The 20,219-nt window shown below is 37.8% G+C and overlaps 1 protein-coding gene across 5 annotated transcripts in view; it reads left to right on the top strand.

Moving 5' to 3' along the window:
• The window catches only part of ctnnd2a (catenin (cadherin-associated protein), delta 2a), a 243,524-nt gene that overhangs the window by 135,345 nt on the left and 87,960 nt on the right, over window positions 1–20,219 (top strand). The window lies entirely within an intron of this gene.

The following is a 20,219-nucleotide window of genomic DNA, read 5'->3' as shown; positions in this document are numbered from 1 at the left end:
CATGCTCTCTTTCTGAAAAACGTCTTTCTTATTGTCCTTCTAAGTGTCGTTCTCATTAGCGTGATTCTGTGTGCACACAACAAGCCTGCATCCTCGAAAAGATTCTTAAGTCCATCATTTATAGTTTGTGCGATTGGTTCGGGACCCAGCCCAAGGAAGTCAGAAGTTTATATGCCGCCAACTGTAAAGTGACAACGTAAGCAAGGTCCTTCTCACCTTCACTAGAATGATACACAGCCCAGACAGCCAGTCCAAGCTGCATCAGTAAACAAACAAATCTCAAAATAGGAAGACATGGGACACCTAAGCATAGCTTTTTGCAAGGCAAGGAGAAAACAATAACATAGCGCTTGCGTTGTTCTGCAGTTAGTCTGGCCACCTAGCAAGAGGACAATTAGCTATTGGTTCTCAATTAAGTTGTTTGTTAGCCATAAATTGCACTACATTCGCATGTTCTTTTCATTTCATACGCGTCACATAAAAGATGACTACAAATTTTCGACCCTGTATCAAACACCCCTGCTTTGTCTGTAAGATGAGGACATGAGTGGTAAATCCTGTGCCGCATTTAAGTGTGCTTCATACCATGACACATCTTGGAGCCACTTTTCAAGAAAAAAAGATCCTTAAGCTCAGGCTCTGTTGTTGTCATAGGTGAAAATTAAGGTAGGGTACGCAAATGCGCAAAGTAAAGCAAGTGACGTTACCCATCAGTGATTTCTGTTCACATGCGTACCAACGTACGAGTTATGTGCATCTCTGGAAATAGAGAACCACCTATTATTACAAGATGATACAATATCGACGGGTAAGAGAAAGATAGTTTATAAACATTGCAAAAATAAAAAATAGACCAACCGCCACTAGGACAAGCTGAATGCCTTTTGTTAAACTATCTCTGCTGCAGCTGAAAAACAAGCTTGTAATAGAAGTGATTATCCTGTGTTTGTATTTGGACATTACATTGTTAATTTTTGGCAGGCTTCTTAATTAAAAAAAAAAAAAAAAAAACTGCTACATTTTTGCTGGGCATTATCTTAAATAACAAATCCTGCCTTGTGTTGTTCTTGTGCACTTAATCTCGTGAGATATCTTGTTTTCTGGGATTTGAGGGTTTTACAACACCCGATGAATTACCGGTAAGTAAAAAATGAATAAAGTACTAAAGTAAGTCATTGCATTTGGTACTAAATGTACTAAGTAATTAAATACTTTAGGTATTTAATTGTATAAGTAATCAATTACTTCATGTAATTAAGTACCTAAAATGATTAATTTAGGTATTGGTACAAAAGTAACTTTACTTTAGGTTGTAAAGTACTAAAGTAATCAATTCGTTTAGCTACTTGTACCCAAATGTAAAAACGTAAAAATATATCTATAGGATTGATTGAGTTAATAAAAACATTGTAGTAGTTTTTCATGAGCAGAATGCTAGGAATAAATCCACATTTAACTGATTTGGCTTCGCCCCAACCATCAAATTTATCAGTAAACTAATGTGGTAATGCACTTATTTTATTATTATAATTTCTTTTGTTTGTTTGTTTAATATCTCTGAATATGCAAACTCTAAAGGCAGGGTTAGACAAAAATGGAGACGAAGAAATGGATTACAGAACTATGAAGCTCGATTACAGTAATAACTGACACCAGCTTTAGTAGTAAATGTTCATGAAATATAATTCCTTGAACGAACATTTTTATTGTGCCCTGGAAACAAGTACGGAATTTGACTTGCACAGTCTTAATCATAAAGTAATTTTCAAATTTAATATTAATTGAAGTTAAATGTTTTTGCAGTGCACAAAAACAAATAATGTTCAAATAATAGGAGTATACATAGGAAAAAAATGTTTAAAATCCTAAGAGCTTTGGAACTTATACTCCTTATTTTATTCTAATTCAGATGAAATATTGTTGATAATGTTGTTTAAACATCATCCATATGCAGTTTTACCTGTGCTCCACAAAAAGAGCTTCAAATTCTTCCGTTGTGCTTTTTGTCAAGCTATTAAAGTTGCCCACTCTGCTTCATCTAATTGAATTGTAACTACAGTATGTGTTATGTTTCTCTTTGCCATGAGGTTAACTGGCTGCCTACTCCAACTCCAGTCTTTCGTTTTTCAATAATTGGATCTAGCTGAGCTTGCATGAAGTGCTAAATGAGTTAGCAGCTATTTAGAGAGAAAGAATGCCTTGAGTGAAGGCAGACGTTATTTTTGCATGTACACCAGTACGTGTACGAGGATCAAATGTATTTCGGATTATATATTTATGTACTTTGAAGTCAAATGTGAGTGTGTGTTATGTACAGTTGCTAGTAACGCTGTTAGGGTGCCATTAGTGCTGTAGAGAAGTGAGCAGGATGGAGGAGAAGTGTGGACACAAAACTCATGAAACCCTAATGGATGATGGAAGTAAAGGAAGGTGGTAGATTATGTGGATAAGGAGAGGAAAGGAGGGAGGATAAAGGAAGTGAGAAATGGTTGAGGATGAAGCTGGAAAAAGAGGCGTTAGATAAGCAAAGTGTGAGAGGGGGGGGATAAAGAAGCACAATGAAAGGGATGGAGTAGCAAATATAGTAAGAAGGGGGATTTGGTGAAGAGAAAAGTGGATCAAAGTGCATACAATCATTTAGAGTAGTGGTTTTATAATTTAGATTAGTGGTTGTTATTTGGTCTGTGCGGTCTCCTTAAACCGCTATACGAAGTAAGGGTAGACAATAAAGGAAAACAAATGGTTTTGGGTTGTTGTGAAGGAAGGAAATGCAAGAAGAGTTTGATTAGGAAGACGGAAGGAAGAAGAAACAAGTAGTGAGGCATTGTGGGTGGGGTGTGTGCCTAAGAACAAGAGAGAGAGGAACATTAGCTCAGGGAGAGTGGGAATTAGGGACCACTAAAGTGGAAGCGTGGGTGTGGATGGTTATTGTTACAAAGCTTAGGAGCTCAAGAGAAGCATAGGTGTGTTAGAAACATCTTGAAGGGGGAGTTTGGCCAAGAGAGATGTGGATTGATGTGAAGGTAAATGGAAGAAGTTGCAACACAGCGATCAAATACAAGCCTGCACTATATTGTTTCTCCCATGTGTTTGTTTTACTTCAGTCTTATCAAAGAGCCAATAAGCCTGCAGCATGCTAGCGCAGACAAATGTTTCCATTGATGTTTTTATTAGAAAAACTTTTTTGAGGGTACAACAATAACAGAGTAAACATTTCTGCCACTACATATAGATGTACAGTGTTAATATGTGAAAAGTATGATGTAAAAATTATTTATGCCTTACATATACAACCTTGTACAGTCACTGTACTGTTATCTCTTCCCGTTTCCGTCCCTTGGCCGTAGTCGGGAAACACGGAGTTGCCCTCGGACTAACGGCCCTCAACAAAGTTTTCACTCGAAATTTAAATTTATTATGACCACTTTCTTTGTCATCCCAATGTTATTTTGTCTCACCATACTCCTGCCACGTGTTTCTGTGAATGAACACATGCGGAGATTTGTATTTAACAAATAACGGTGAAATCACTGAAACTCTGCTTTCTTTTCTAGTTTCTTCCATATCGCCACCCTTTACTCAGATTACTGCTTTGCACACTATTTTAATTCTTTCAAACTTCACATGCTCTGTCACCTGAAATGGTTTTCGCAACATTAATTTGCCTTAGTGACATTTCTTGCTTTGTATTTGTATATCGTTGCTGTCTGACAGAATCTCATACTGTATGTCCGAGTATGGTCAAATTAATCCTTTTTTTTTTTTAATCAATATTAATGGTCTGTGCCCACCTCTTTTGTAGTTTTTCTAAAATGTGGCCAATTTAAGCCAGTGAAAACAGCATGGGTGGTAAAACTACTGTCTTTCCTGGTTCTGCAAAAGCTAGTTTGCGTTAACTGTCATTTCTATTTAACATCTGGATGTTTTTAAGACAATAAGAAGTGAAAATAGTAAAGGTATCCACATTTAAATTGGTTGGTTTGTTTAAAATCTATTGCTTTGACACTTTAATGCAGAAAGACTCTGGTGTCAGGGAGGAAAGTCCTTGTTTCATATTAATACGTGCATTCAAGCGAATCACACGTAGAAAGATCAATAAGGGCAAGTGTTGTAATACACCAAGAGTGGGCTAGAGCACGAGAGAGAGACTCTCCAGTCTCTGCCGTTCTCCTTTTATTTACGATTGGCATATACATTTTCCTAATCTTTATGCTTTTATTTGCAATTGGCATACAAACCAGAAACTACTTTGCCTGCACACAAAATGACATCCAAAAAAATGGTTTGAATTATGTTTGCAAATTTTTTCTCATTTGGCTTTCTATAGATAAATGAAACATGACAGCCTAAATCCAGTGGCGCTCCCCATGTAATATAATCAGCGATTAGTGGATTTATGATTATATAAAAAATGTTGAGGTGATAGAACACATTTATGTGCATGCTATTGAAATTTATGGTGGGTTTTTAAAACAAATAACTCAATTAATCCTCCATAAAGTACCTTTAAGTATTACCGTATTTTCCACAATATAAGGCACACCGCATTATAAAGCGCACCGTCAATGAATGGCATACTGTATATTGCACTAGGTATGACGTTTTTGAGTTCACAAAAACACAGAGTCAGGAAGTCGCTGTGTGTTAAGGATAGCGTGTAGTCCGTGCTCATTCAGATGGTTCCCTCGTTCAGGAGGACTCAATTGAAAGCAATTAATGTAAGTTTTTATGTGTTTTGGACATCGTTGTTGCCACATCCTGTTGACACTTGCTCGTTTCGAACATCTTTTATATGCATCCTACTTTGCCAACAATCTATTTAGCATATGAAAAGATCGTGACCATGCTTGTTTAGCATTGCAATAGCTAATGTTAGCATTGATGCACATCCCTTTGAACGGGTTTTTTGTGGCACATTGTTTGTCTAGTATTGGCTAATGCTTATTTAGGTTTTACTTTTAGTTTGACTCTGCATGTTCATGAAACTCTCTCCACTAAATTGAGATAAAGTAGCAAGAATTTCAAACTTTTTACTGGCACATTATTTTGGTTAAGTGTGAGCCTACGTATGGGACACCTGTTCTCGATGGAAAGTCTGCACTAAGTCCGTACTGTATGTGTGAAAGGTTCTTGACCACAGGATTATAAGCAAACTGGGGATTGCCCAGCCTCTTAAGTGAAATAACCTGTCGCTACACTGTTTACTACACCACACCTGGGGATTGCCATTGTCTCAACTGCACAGAGATTTCTTTTCACATTATAAACCATGGTGGCTACTGGCTACTTGCCATACAGTACTTTCTGTTCTATTTTTTTCATGGCGAGTGTACCAATATTAATATACATTTGCAGCAGCGTTATCAGGCAGATATGCAATAGTAACTTTTGATTTTAGGAGGCTGTATTTCATTTGTGTGCTCATAAGAGTGGAATTTGTGCAATGTAAAGACACATATTTATGAATAAATCTTGATGATTCACTGAATTCACTAAAATTTTTAAATAGCTTATAAGAGTATTTTGCTTGCTCTAAGTACTGTAGTTTCAGCACCATTTAGAAGAACACATTGAGCCTTTTTAGACCAATGATAGTGTTTAAATAATAATAATAATAATAATAATGAACAGTGGAACCCCACTGTTCTCAAGAACTTGGGCCAGCTTGTGAATCACGATAATGCACATATAATTGATAGCCTTTGAAAAGCATCGGGGGAAGCCTTTCTTCTTCTTCTTCTTCTTCTTCTTCTTCTTCTTCTTCTTCTTCTTCTTCTCCCCCCCCCCCCCCCCCCCCCCCCTTCAGCTTTTTCCCTTCAGGGGCCGCCACAATGAATCATCTGCCTTCATCTACAAGAAGGGGTTCAGAGCTTATCTCTGATGCAGTCACACTTCCACCTTAAACTCTTGTCATCGAAGGAAGCCCAAATACCCTAAAATTTTGCAAGAAATGCACATGGTTTTTCAATGTAGCTTCTTCATTAAAAGACATGCAAAGTAGGCACACAAAGGAAAGGAAAAAAAAAACTTATGTGAAATTTTGAGTACAGTATTTGAGTGCTCACTATAGTAGAAACATCTTTATAATTTAAACACATCTCAACCCACTTTTTCATTTTTTTTTTCAGGCGTGCCTGGGGGGTAATTAATGGAGGGGCCACTCATAGTCTATGCAGTCCGCGGGCTGCGAGTGGCCCATATTAGTCTATGTCCTCAATCAGTTAGAGAAGAAGAGGAAGATGACGCTAAGAGGTGCGATGGGTGGATATGACAATCAATGTAGGCCTATTCTTTGTCACAGTGCCGTAGTGACTGTGGGATTTAAAGAGAAAGCAAAGAAAGGAGACATACAGAGGAGAGGACACACACTTTTGCCTCTCGGCATGGCCCATGGGTAATTTCCACTCCACATGAGAAATGCATGCTGGGATATGGTATCGCCTCCAGGGGAGGGTAATGATGCTTTGCCAGAACCTTGGCCCCGAGGCACAGCTGCACGTGTACGTGATGGCGCACAAGTGTGTATGTGTGTGTATAGAGCTGTGGCTTGGCCATCGCCCCTGCCTGTTGTGGGTAAATTGCCCATTGTAGTAATTTTCCTTTTTTGAAGTGGCCTATCTATTTGTGTGTCTGTTTGGGGGATGTGCGGGGTTCTGTTTTCTTGACCTTGGAATGAAAACAAATGGTTGTCTCTGCCTTCATCTTTTCTTCTATGGTCTTCCCTGTAGTATGAGGACGAGAGATTCTGAATAACTGATTTATTCAATGAGTTCTACCTGTGAATATCAGTGAATATATTCAGTCATAAGAGCTTTTGTGGATCTTGCAATTCCAAAGCAAGTTGCTGCTTTTTATTGAATTTTAAAGAAATTAGTGCAAATTGAGGTAACCTAAATACATGAACTTTCAATGTAAAGTAAAGCCATATGAACAGACTTACGATCTCCCAATTAGATTTTGCTTTTAAAGAATTTCGAGAGCAATAATGGCTATTATCCATGAAATATTACTTACAAGTTAAAATATAAATAAATCCACCAAATCTAAAACATTAATTTTTAAATGATCAATTATGAGGCTGCATTTAGACATTGTTGTTTCTACATTTTTCATTGTTCAAGAAATGTAGGAAAACAGTATGTCAGATCTCTATAATTGCTTGGCACAATCAGCTCAAAATTTAATTTGTAGCATATATAATATTGTGATATCAATTGCTATGTGTTTGCTATTGTCATGTTTGGCAATTTTGTAATAATAGTTTGTGTTAGTCAACTTTTTTCATCATTCATTCATCACCTTTGTCTTATATGTACTGTTTTAACTTAATGTATCAGTTGGCATGCATTTTTTTTAAGTTTGCTTCATCATGACATATAGGAATGACGTTTGGTAGTATTTAAGCTTTAAATTTTCAGCAACGGATTTTCAGAATTTTTTCAAACTCCACATGAGAAATGTATGCTAGCAAGCATGCAAGCTATCATGTGATGCTGCCATTCTAATGCTCTTTGTGGTTATGTTGAATTTTTGTGTGGCAAGATTGAGTTTTCCATTTCTCTTTCCTGATTGCTTCTGTGTCCAAAATCAGTTCCTCTCTTAACATTTAATATACTGTTTGTTGCAATAATATGGAAATCATTTCCCCTCACAAATGTAGCGAATGGAGGAATGTTTGTTTTCCTCATTCATATCTTCATTCAGTGTATGGTATTCATCTGCATCACTTTGATGGTGCAAGGGATTCAGAATCACTTTAATGGCAAAACCATCCAGCATGCAAGCAGGTTTAGAGTAAAATATGCTTTGTAAAAAGCCACAATCAGTCACCAGTGGACCTTGATATTTGAAGATTATTTCACCTTTGGTCGAGATTTTTTATTTTATTTTTTTTACATCACCAAATGCCCCAATGCAAAATCACCAAGTATGTGGTCTTAAATTTAGACTCCTTACCAAGGTTGGGCACTATATTCTGTTCAAACTGGACTATTTTCCAGGGATTTTAATGCTTGATTGATTATTATATCAACATATCAATGTTTTTTTTTTCAATTTGTGACAAATACACTGTACACTTTTTGTGAAAGGGTTTACTAGTAAAACTGTCAATCTTAAAAAAGATTTGCATTCATAAAGGAGCATGCATTTCTAGTTGTCTTGTGCAATGTTATGAAAGTCAGTTAGCAGGTCTTTCAGAGAAACGCCATCAATCTTTTGCGGAACAGTAATTGTCAGAGCACGTCACCATCCAAATTATTCATTTCTGTCATCCAAATTCATCATGGCCATGCACTTACGTTATATGTCATCATCACCAGCATCATTTCCAGCATGTCATTGTTGTGTAAAGCTTTTAGCAAATGTTAGTGCACATTTCAATTTGCTTTCCTGTCTTATTGCTTGAGTGTAAACTAATGCGTGGAGCAGGTGCACAAGCCATACAATCATTTATGAGTTTTCTGTCCCTTTTGCGTCACTTCCCTGTTTTCATATTTACAACACACACGTGCCTGTCGGTGATGCCAAATTATTAGCATTCATGCAGCACCCAGTGTTCTATTGGAAGTGCAATGATGAAAACGAGTGTGCAGGGGAGTGTAGACACTTGCAAGTAAAAATATTTGCATTTAAAAATCTCAGTATTTGGAACCAGCTTGTCACCTTGCCTCCACTTATCAGGCTTTCTCTGGTGTTTTAGTTTAGCCTCTACTGTGACCCCCTTTTGACAGCAGATAGTGTAAGTACCACATGAATTCACATTTACAGGAGTGTGCAGGCACATCTGTGTGAATGAGCGAGGCAATATCCTGAAAAAGAACGGGGAATCACCACTAGCGACTAAAAGTGTTTGGCTGTGTTCTGAATATATGTTAGTGTGATGAGACTGTGCCAGCCAATTATTGCATTACTCCCCATTACCCCCTTGCACGCACACATTCAGTTTTCCATGTGACCATAATTAGTGAGTAATCCAGTGTAATTCTACAGCATCACCACAAATCATAGCCTTTATTATGAGCACTAAATTACATTAACACCTCTCTCTGTCACACGTTATAAACAATAGCCCCTTACTGTGTCCAAGATTAGTGCACCTGTAGCTGTAGTGCTACAGGCTCAACGCAAATAGATAATTAGATGTGTTTCGACAGCACCTGGGACGTGAGAAGAGCAGGCTTGTGTTAACTTTGCACTAGGGACATTCCTAACCCTCCTACCACAGTTTGTAGTTGATTTTTTGACGATATGGAGTCCAGCAGTACAAGTTTGCTGTACAATGATTGGTTGGGGGGGCTGAGCTGACTAGTTATTCTACACAGTTCACCCAAGAAACACAAAAGAAACCGCCATATTCATAATATTTTAGATTTTTAATAGAGATTGTTTTTTTAGAAACATTGCTTCATCTCTGTGAGATGAAATTTAATTAACTGCAAAAAATGCTCCATAAAATTAAAAAAAGATAAAAAATGCTCCTCAAACCAAGTAATTCAAGTAATAAAACTGCTCAGGAAAAACTATATACAGTGGGACCCCGGTCTACGAGAGTAATCTGTTCCACGGTTGGGATAGTCACGCAAATTCGCCGTATGGCGGGCAATCCACACCTATGTTAAATAGCTAATGCATGTAAAAACTTTGCGGTCCACGTCGTGAGATGAAAAAAATGCAAGGTAAGCCAGGTGTCCAATGCATATATAAATGTGTATGTGTGTGTGTGTGTGTGTGTATATATATATATATATATATATATATATATATATATATATATATATATATATTTACTCCATATGATGCACATGGACTCACGTGCACACACACACACACACACAAATACAACGAGATGGAATCCAGTTTGACCTTAACATGTCAGAATATCAGTGGATAATTTGCAATTGCATGGAGCATGTGGATGTGGAGTGTCACAGTGAGCTCAACCTTCATTAAACCTGTGACATAAAGCTGCAATTTGCCGATTACACGCGCACGCGCAAGCCAACGTCCTCATTAGCATTATCGGCACGAAACGAGCTCATCTCTACTGTTTCTCATTCAGAGGCCGGAGCGCTACTTGTTGAGGTGATTGCATCTGGGCTTGCAAATCAAAAGACAATGGGCCCTAATTTTTCAGCCAGCTCTCATTCTTCCGTCAGCTTAATCTTGCCCGCTCGCTTTGATTGGCTGAGTGCACTAGATGAAGACTTTGATTGAATATTTTACTCACTTGTGTTTGATCATGGCTGCAGTTAGTGTCTCCTGTCATTCTTAGAACTATGTCTATAGTTTGAGTGTTGAATTTCAGCAATGACAGCTTTCTCACCAATTTGCTACAGAACTCATAACTTGGTATGCTTGAATCCCCAGAATTTGATTGAATGAATTAGTCTTAAAGGGTTATATAGACATTTTTAAAAATGAGGAAACAAAAATCAACATGCATGTTGTGACTGTGCTTACAGTGTGCAGTGTATTTGCGGTGACTAACATCATATCATACACACAAAGATATATCTACCAAACAATAGCAAGTCTAAAGTCTCTGAACCAAATCTTTAATGTAGTCTAAAGTGCATCCAGAGATGCATGCTGAAAAATATAAAGGAGTAGCGCCTCTATTTGTGCTTGCAACCAGCATAAGCACCAGGTCACTGTCTAATTGGCTATTTTAACGCTTCAAGTCACAGTCACGGAGATCTGTCTCTTTAATATCACCATCACATTGTTTTCAGGGTCCTACATAATTCTCAAGGTCACCTCGGTCTAAAGTGTATGTTTCACTGGCTTGATATTTTGCTGCATAAACATTCAGTAATTGAAATTTACCAAAGGGGAATAGTGACAATGGGCTGAAAATGTGTGCTCGGCAAATAATTTATGGGATAATCAGTATGTATGTGTGTTTCTCCTCTTTTTGTGTGCGTGAATGTGCCAACAGTATATACATGTGAGTTCAGGACAAAAACTGTCACCTTAATGCATGATTCAATTAGGACTTTAATTTTGTGTGAATCTACTAAATCTTCCATTGGAAGCATTACACACATTACTCATACCCACTCAAGGCACTTTGATAAAAAAGATGAATACAGCATTACCGTGATAACACATTGAAACAATCATCCCGTTCCATTATTTCAGACAACTTCCTGGATAAGAGCTCCTGGATCCTAAATAGCAAAATGTAATTGAGATCCCATATCAGATAATGCAGCCGGATGCGAAGAGATGTTCCAGAGATGTAAATGTTAGAACATGGTAAATTGAGTTTTAAATGGCTGAAAAAGTACTTAATCTAGATCATATCTAGATAGGAATAGCTCAAAATTCATCATACAAATCAGATTAGACAGAGATATGATTTTCAATTATATAGTAGATAATGTCACTTTTGGATATTTGGTATTCTGAGATTTTTAGGGAGATTGAATTCCATTCTCTGGTTATTTGCGTAAAACCTACATTTCTACTTTTCATGGTAAAATGCTATCTACAGCAGGGGTCTGCAGCCTTTAATTCTCAGAGCCATTTTGACCATTTCCAACGGGGAAAAAAAAACTACTCAGTCCCAAAACCTTTTTGACATCCAAAGTGCGAATAACACTCACATATAAAAATGTAAAAGATTAAAATGGCTTTTTGTAATCCTCTTATTTGTGGAATTAAAGCCAAATTTAAATGCTCCTTCTCAGCCACCTAAAATGCAAACCAAAAATGCCTTCTGTTTTGTCATCATTTTATCACATGTGGTTTGTGCAATCGGTCCAATTAAGAACTGTTTGGCTTAATAATAAATGTAAAGTATAAATTTGCATAATAGTATCCAATTGAAATAATTTTCTAGTACCAGTCAAATGTTTGGAAACACCTTCACATTCATAACATAGTGAAGAAATTCAAGCTGTTAACTCTTACAAATGCATAGTTGTGAGCTTGAGATTGACTGATATGGGTTTTTCAGGACCGATTCCGATTATTAGTAGTCGAGGAGGTCGATTACCGATATTTGGAGCCGATATTCATTTGCAGTAGAAGTGTAAAAATTGGTGTGTAAAATTGAATGATGCAAACACAATTGCATTGAAATGACTAAAGCATGTTTATTGAACCTCACAAATAAATGCTCAAACCTGGAAACGGAAATGCGTCATCGGAAAAACCAGAAATCGTCAAAACGAGGAAAATATACCTTAGTGTCGATACTCATGTGGGAAATATAATCAAATGAAACTCACGAATGAAACTGATGATTCACCGAGGATGACATTAGATAGCACGCTCTTCGATGAGAGCGACCGTCTGTAAACCCGGGTGCGAAAATGCGTCATCGGCAAAGCCGGAAGTACTTCTATCGGCAAAACCTTACCTTTGCACAAACAAAACAATCATCCATCGAAACACAGCAGTCATTTAACAAGATAGAAACTATTTTCTTAGCATTATTTAAAACAAAAACCATCCCATTGAATCAGCCTTAAAGGCAACACATTTACATTGATTGATTCAAATCAGCCGGTTCGTCGGATATAAAAAAGGTCGATACCGATAGACGTCATATTTCCAAATATCGGCCCGGCCGATAATCGGTCGATCTCTACAGTGAACTCAAAGTTATTGCAGTTCATACGATCATCCATATCATAGAGCTGACTGAAAAAAGAAGCGTAATATGAAAAAATTGAAATCTAAAACATTCTTTGATTTTAATATAATTATTAATTTTCAGGTACTGGCATGTAACATCGATAAACATTTGCAATAGCACTATAATATCCATATTTACAATTACATTCAGAAACCCCCAAAATGACTGTAATTTAAATTTATCTAACACTGACTGTATTTAGAATTATTCACTGTTCCATTCTTAACTCACTGACGAATAGTTGCATGTGTGCGTGTTTGTTTGTCTGTGTGTTTTCCTAGAAGGGTATGTTTGCCGTCATTTTATGGTTTCCTCTTTAAACCAGTGTGATGTGTAAGCCACTTTCATTCCACACCTCATATTCTTGTCACTCAGACTCTTTGTTAGCTTTCATTCACGCTCCCTAGCCATCCATCCCAGATCGGAAGAGCCTTGGAGAAAGCCTATTGATTTTTTTTCTTGTCTTGGTCTTTTTTTCCCAACCCATCTAATATAGAACAAGAAGCAGACTAAGATAGACGGCGTGGGTGGGGGGAATGCTGGTTGTGCAGACAATTGTATGGATAGAAGAAAAGAGAAAGTCGCATCTGGCGTACTAGTCCCGACGTGATGAGCTTGATAAAAGAAGTAATATGTAGTCCCCCTCTCTTCATCACATTCCTTGATCTCATTCTTGGCCTCCTCTTTTCTTTCTGTTCTTTCTCACCCCTGTTTTTCTATTTCTACCAAGAGTAGATTTCTTATACTGACTTACTTTCATTTGGCACTTTCCAAATCTCTGGCAGAAGGAGAACTGACAAATAGGATGAAGTACTGATGCGCCAAGTATCGATACCGGTACTCTACCAATAATTATCAACCATATTTCTGAGTACAAGTCGACCTTGCTTATAACACACACACACACACACACACACACACATACACTTTTTTTTTTTAATTTGGGGTGAATTTTATAAAAATGTCTACACCTGACTTCAGTGATGACATAGATCATGGCTGTCAAATTAAACACATGGCGTGTGTTATAAAATGACAGAATTATGTTACTTTTAGAGGCATTTCTACATCGTTTATATCAACATGCTGTTGCGGTTATGGGGAAGGGGTGTGCAAACAAGACTGCAAGTGTAAGCGCGTACATAGATGGAAATGCTGAAATTAATGTTGCAACAATAAAATGATATGCAGTTTCAATGCTTTATTTTTTTGACAAAAAACCCTAAAAGTTATCTCCACTATCTGGTACGCCAAATCGCTCCTTCCATTTAATTCACGGAAGATATTATATCCTTGTCATTTTTTCAAACATCATTGTTACTCTTCCACGGTTCGTCATCTTCGGGCCCTTCCAATTTGTTTGAAACAGAGGTCTTTGGAAAAGATTTGACGATCATCTTACTTGGGATGTTATCCCAAGCTTTTACCCAAGTGGCAACTGTTGTAAGATCAAAGCGTGGAAGGTTGCACACTGACAAGTCTAATGCCGTCTTTTTCTTTTCATAAGTTCGTCAAAAAAAAAAAAAGAGCCATGCAGCCTACACTCTAAAATGAATGCATACTATAAGGAGTTAGAGGTATATTTAATCATAAGCCTTGTAAGTGACATTACTTAATTCCCATTTAATTAATCTTATTCAAACACAGATTTACCAGATGCCAAAAGTCAAAGTCAAGGTTTTAGTATTGTGACAGTACAAGAGCAAAGATGTATTTGTCATTTGTGAGTGGTATTTTATCCAAAAAAGCTTATTTTATAAACCCACGTACTGAAAAATATTGGATCATCACAATATGCTCTAGTCTGCAGGACCTATTGAAATGTTGCTACTGTCTACGAAAAAGATATGACAGTCTTTTGTCAACCCTTTCAGAGCCATGTGATAGCCCAAAAGTCAAACGATCATTCATGAGATAAAAGCTCAAAGAATCAATATTTAATGTATTAATCTATTTGTTGTGGAAGGCGTGTACTATCCAAGCATGAGCCTGACACAAGAAAAGAAGTCCTGCTTCTGTCTGTCAATGTAAACTCATTCACTGCCATTGATGGCAATAGACATCAAAGATCCCTTTTTATTGGGCTCCCATGGACAGTTATGAAAACAAAAATCTATTGTAACTGGGCCGGCAGTAAATGGCTTAACTTGGGGTCATTTTGGGGCCCTGATATACAGTAAACCAAATAGTTTTGTTTTTGCCACACAAATGCAACTGTCTTGAAATTTCTCACAGTCCAACATAACACACACAACAAGTCTTTGTCTCGCAGATTTTCAATATTTTGCACATGCCCTGTATTAACATTAAAAAAAATATATAAGTCTTACAACAAACACATCCAACTGACTTGAATTTTTTTCTTAGCTCATTGACTGCTATAGATGTCGAAATTATTTTTTACCGGGCTGCCTTTTACAGCAATGTAAGTAAAAAATCCATTTTACCTAAGCTAGCAGCAGGAGTCAAATAATTGTACACTTGAAACTTGTTTTAACATTGATAATTGATAATTAGATACTTGGCATTAGATAAATCCATGCCAAGTAAAGACATACACATCATTATGAACGTGTGGCAAATCATCAATTTATTTGCACTGACGGATCCCATTTAGCCAGAATTTTGGGGTGCCAAAAAGACACAACAACTTGATGCAGTCTTCACCAAATATGTCTGGTTATTTTCATTTTTTTTGCTCCCTATTTAGCGTCATCTTGTCAGAGGAATTGTTGTAACATTTTTTTTTTTTTTTTTATCACTTTTAATCGTCCCTATACTTTTTGGTCTTGACTTGTGCAGGTCCTGCAATCTCGAGATGTGACTGTACGGGTTACGATAATGCTAATAATGGTGTGAAATTATGTAGGGGTTAGGGTTAGTCATTTTAATTGTGCAGAACATTTAAATTTGAAGAATGATCATTGGCTTGAGTGACATTTTTGTATTTTTAAGACAAATGGTCCCCTTTTAATAACGTAAATTAATTTGTTCAATAAGGTCAAAATATTCCTGTACTGATGCCTTTATTCTTTATTTCCTGGATGGTTATCCTTTCAATGTCATATTTGAAGATGTTGAGCATTTTACTCACACTCACTAATCCAACCTGTTCCTGTTAGAATACTTCAGCGTAATATTATGGCTAAATGAAGTCAGAGTTTGGACGAAAGAGAGAAAATGAAAGCAGTTAATGTTTGATGCCAGAATGATTTACTAGCCACTACTTAAAAAGAATGCTCAGAGTGGCTCCTTTGTCAAAGTCAAACTCTTATTTAGTTTCTCCAGAGTAACATGCAGACTATTCATCACCAAGGCTATAAATTACCTTAACTGTTTTCGGCACTTTCTCTCACTTTCCTCTCTCCAATATCTCTTAACCCCCCCACTGACCACCTTCATTCCTCCGTCCATTTCATTGCCCTCAAGATGGATGTGCAGGTTCTAATTAGCATCTGCTTTGGTATGCATCATGCTTTCCTGTCCGCCAATCAGTTAACATAAATGACAGGCCTTGTCCAATCAGATTAGGGCAAGCGAGCAACACTTCCTGTCGGGAGCTGTCTCCTCAAATGTTTTGTGGGCTCTGAAAATTGATGTGAATTGAACTGTGAGGGCAAAAAGGACGTAATAAATTACAGTGTTGCATATTTACTACCATGCACCCCGTCTAAAGTTAGCAGAAGACTCTCACGTCAACATTTTGTTGCAAAAGGATTCTGCATTTATTATTCATTTTCTCCCCAAATTTCACGTTGTATCAGTCACTTGGAACATTGAGACTTACTCTGTCACTGTTACTGTAATAAAATATTTATACACTGTAGAGACTAATTTTTAAAGTCCATCCATCCATTTTGTTAGCCACTTATCCTCACTAGGGTCACAGGCATGCTTGAGCCTTTCCCAGCTGTCTCCAGGCAGTAGGTGGGGGATACCCTGGACTGGTGCCAGCCAATTGCAGGGCACACATAGATAGACTGGGAGTTCATTATAAATTAACATTATTTACTAAAGGATTTATTTCAATCTTAATTGACGTTTGATAACAAGGGATCAAAGATGTTGTTATAAATGCAAGTATGCTTAATGAAGCTTCGGATTTGTGTTGATCATATCTCCATGTTATTCTTCTGTGAACACTGGGCATATCCTGATCATATTATTTACCTGATTCAAGAGTCACCCGATTTTGAGGATCGGCTGACACTACGGAAATTTGATACATCTGCATTGTATTATATATGTTTTGTTTTGTTTTTTTCTTTTCCTGCCTCCATTCATTTTCCCCTGATTCTAATCTGCTGATAATGTTGTGATCGGGCCTGATTGATCATGTAATCAGGAACAGTGAACACCCTTTATTTAGTTTAATCCTCCATTTCAGTTTCTCAAACAGGAATACCCCATATGGGGTAAGCAAAAATACTTCAGGGTGTATGAAATATTTGACCAGTCAGCCAGTCGTATGCATTGTGATGCTATGAAACGAACTGTACATTTTCTTTTCAAATTAAGAGCATCTTAATTGTGACATGAATTTTAACATGCATCATATGATTGTTGTTATGGTGTTATTTCTTACTTGCTATTTTGATTCATTTGTAAACGGCTTTATTCCTTTTTTTAAGTTTTAAAAGGATCCATTAGTGATGCAATTTTCCTGCATATTTTACGGTTTATTCCTCAATTTCGGTTCTCCAATGGGGGTATATGCACCCATGGGGGTCTGCAAAGACACTTCAGTGGGCGCATAATAGTTTTACAGAGATAAACCAGATCTTCATTCATCCAGTTATTTTTCTATTGCTGCTTGTCCTCACTCGGGTCATAGACTGTTGTCTATCCCAGATGTCTTCCGGCTAAAGGAAGGGTACAACCTGAACTGGTTGTCATCCAATTGCAAGGCACGCAGAGGCAACCAACCATTCACACTCACAACCACACCTAAGGGCAATTTGAGGTGCCCAATACAATTACCATGCATGTTTTTGGGAATGTCGGAGGAGACCAAAGTGCTCAGAGAAGACCCACGAGAGCAGGCGGAGAACACGCAAGCTCCACACAGGAGGTAAAGTTGGAATTGTACCTGGGACCTCTGAACTGTTAGGTAGACATGCTAAATCAGGCACGGTTGACACAGTATTCTGTTAAGTCATTTTGTTTTCATTCCAAAATTATTTGTGCGGGTTAAGGGATCCATTTGGGGAAAAAAAAACAAACAAAAAAAAACAACACAGAGCCAAAATAAAATCCACATTGATCGAATTGATGCTGTGATGCTGATCTGAGGTCTTGCACGATGTCATGTTGTAGTGCAACACTTGGAAAGTAATGTACCGTATTTTCCACACTATAAGGCACACCTAAAAGCCTTAAATTTTTTAAAAAGCTGATAGTGCGCCTTAGGTGCACCTTATATATGGATGAATATTGAGATCGGGATTCATAGATGGGGAATGAACTGATAAAGTAAGCTTTACCTGTTTACAGTTGAACAAGGTTGGTCATATTGACATTGAGTTATTATGCTATTGAGAGTTTAGAGTTATTAATTTGAGTTATTATTATTATTATTATTATTATTACTTTGCGTATTACTATATTGTGATTGAAAAAGTTTTAATATATGTCATAAATTGAGGGTGCGCCTTATGATCTGGTGTGCATTATATATGGAAAAAGTTTTAAAATATGTCATCAATTGAGGGTGCCCCTTATAATCCGGTGTGCCTTATAGTGCGGAAAACACAGTAATTTAAAATACTTCAGGGCAGTTGGTATTAGGGTCAATTGAAACAACGTTGAGTCAATCAAAATGTTGTCAAAAGATGTGTCAATTTGAAATTTAAATGTCAGGGTCTTTGCTCAGTATCAGCATTTCACACATCCACTTCAAAACAATCTACACCTATGAGCAATTTTAATTCTACTTACGAATTATGAGAACCCAGAAAAACACACGATGAACGTGCAGGATTTACACAGAAGACCCTAACTGAGTTTTGAAACTGATCCATTTGCCTTTGATTCAGTCGCTTCAATAATCTGCTCCAAGGCGCCGCGAGACAAAAAAAAAATGCATTTATCAAATAATAAAGCATTACACGCCATTTAAAAATATATCTACCATATTTAGAGGTAGTGAAGCTTGTAAAATTCTGGCGAGAACAAGCTGCCTTAATACATATTTAGTGTGAACCTTGCGGTTTTGCTGGCACTACTCTTGTCGCCCCTTTTGTGTTTCTGTGTTTGCATCCCGCTGTTTCACGTCACTGGCCCGTCGCCCAGCAGTGTGTCTAACAGGTTTGTACCGCTCATTAGCACCAGTGTTGACTGGTGTCCTGTCTGTGGGCTGTTTACCTCTTTATCCTTCCCTTTTTTTAAAAAAAGAAAATTATTTTTACACTCCCCCTCCCGCAACCCTCTTGCCTGTTGTCCCCGTGGGGTTTTCCTTCTCAACGCCCACCCTCCCTCAGCGTTTTGCTCCGCTTTGCTCTCGGTGTGTGTCTGGCTCTCCCTACCAGGCCTTTTTAATTAATAGTGAGCCATGATGCTTATCTTATCAGCAGATCTATCTCACTGCTTTCTATTACGTGCGCTGACAGAGATGTGAGGTTGTAAGGGATGGATCACACACTCACATACGCACACACAGACAGGTTTGTGTAGAAACAAAGCTAAAGAGAGAAATAAATATACACTTTGAAGTATGCGCGCGCACACACACTCTGACTCGCTTTGGAAACAAACAAGTCAAGCCAGTTGTGTCCACATCCCAAGCCTTAATCAAATCTTGCCACTTGTACACACACATAAACAAACTGCCCTGATGTTATCTGCCCATGTGATTTAGTGTTGTTTGAGGGTCTCTCCTCCTAAACGCCCAGGGATCGCCCCCCCCCTCCTCTTGCACGGTCTTCCTATCGCTCCTCTACCTCCCTCCATCAGCCGTGCTTTCCAGCTGAATGAACACTTATCATTTGGCAGATAAAGACCCGTCCAGGCAAGAGCTCACTTTATCTTGGAGAGCCATGTTTACTCCTCGCGAGCGCTCCGCTTTCCAAAGATGCTTCACACACTGCAGGCTCTTGATCCAGCAGAGACCACAGCGTGGAGGCCAGGGCCATTTCCTACTCCTCAGGCTGGTCAATTTCTCTGTATTTACCCTATTTTCATGTGCGGGCAACTGAGGAAAATAAACCGGGATATCTAGATGCGGATTATAGCGTGAGCTTTTTTGGCACACAAAAGCCAGCGTTGAAGGTGGTAACAGCAAAATCAATCCTCATAGAGCAAAATCGATGCAGGTTGCAAAATTTCAACAAAAGCTTATGTGGGATCGCGCTGGGAGTTGGGAGCTTTCCTGAAAGCCAGTTACTTGCAGGGTGGTTATTAAAGAAAATAACATGGATGATTGTGGAGACATACCCACCCACACTTTAACACACACTCATAATTTTCTCATTCAGGGGACCATTACGGAGGAATTATCAGCAGGGGATGCTACTATGAGGGAGTCCATTTCCTGGGTGTTATTTTTCTTTATTTACTCTTTCCAGTGTGCTCACGG

This window comes from Hippichthys cyanospilos, chromosome 19 (assembly GCF_059441005.1).
Source record: "Hippichthys cyanospilos isolate Australia breed blue-spotted pipefish chromosome 19, RoL_Hcya_1.0, whole genome shotgun sequence".
In the NCBI taxonomy this organism is placed as follows: domain Eukaryota; kingdom Metazoa; phylum Chordata; class Actinopteri; order Syngnathiformes; family Syngnathidae; genus Hippichthys; species Hippichthys cyanospilos.
This window is presented reverse-complemented; position numbering and strand designations above follow the sequence as displayed.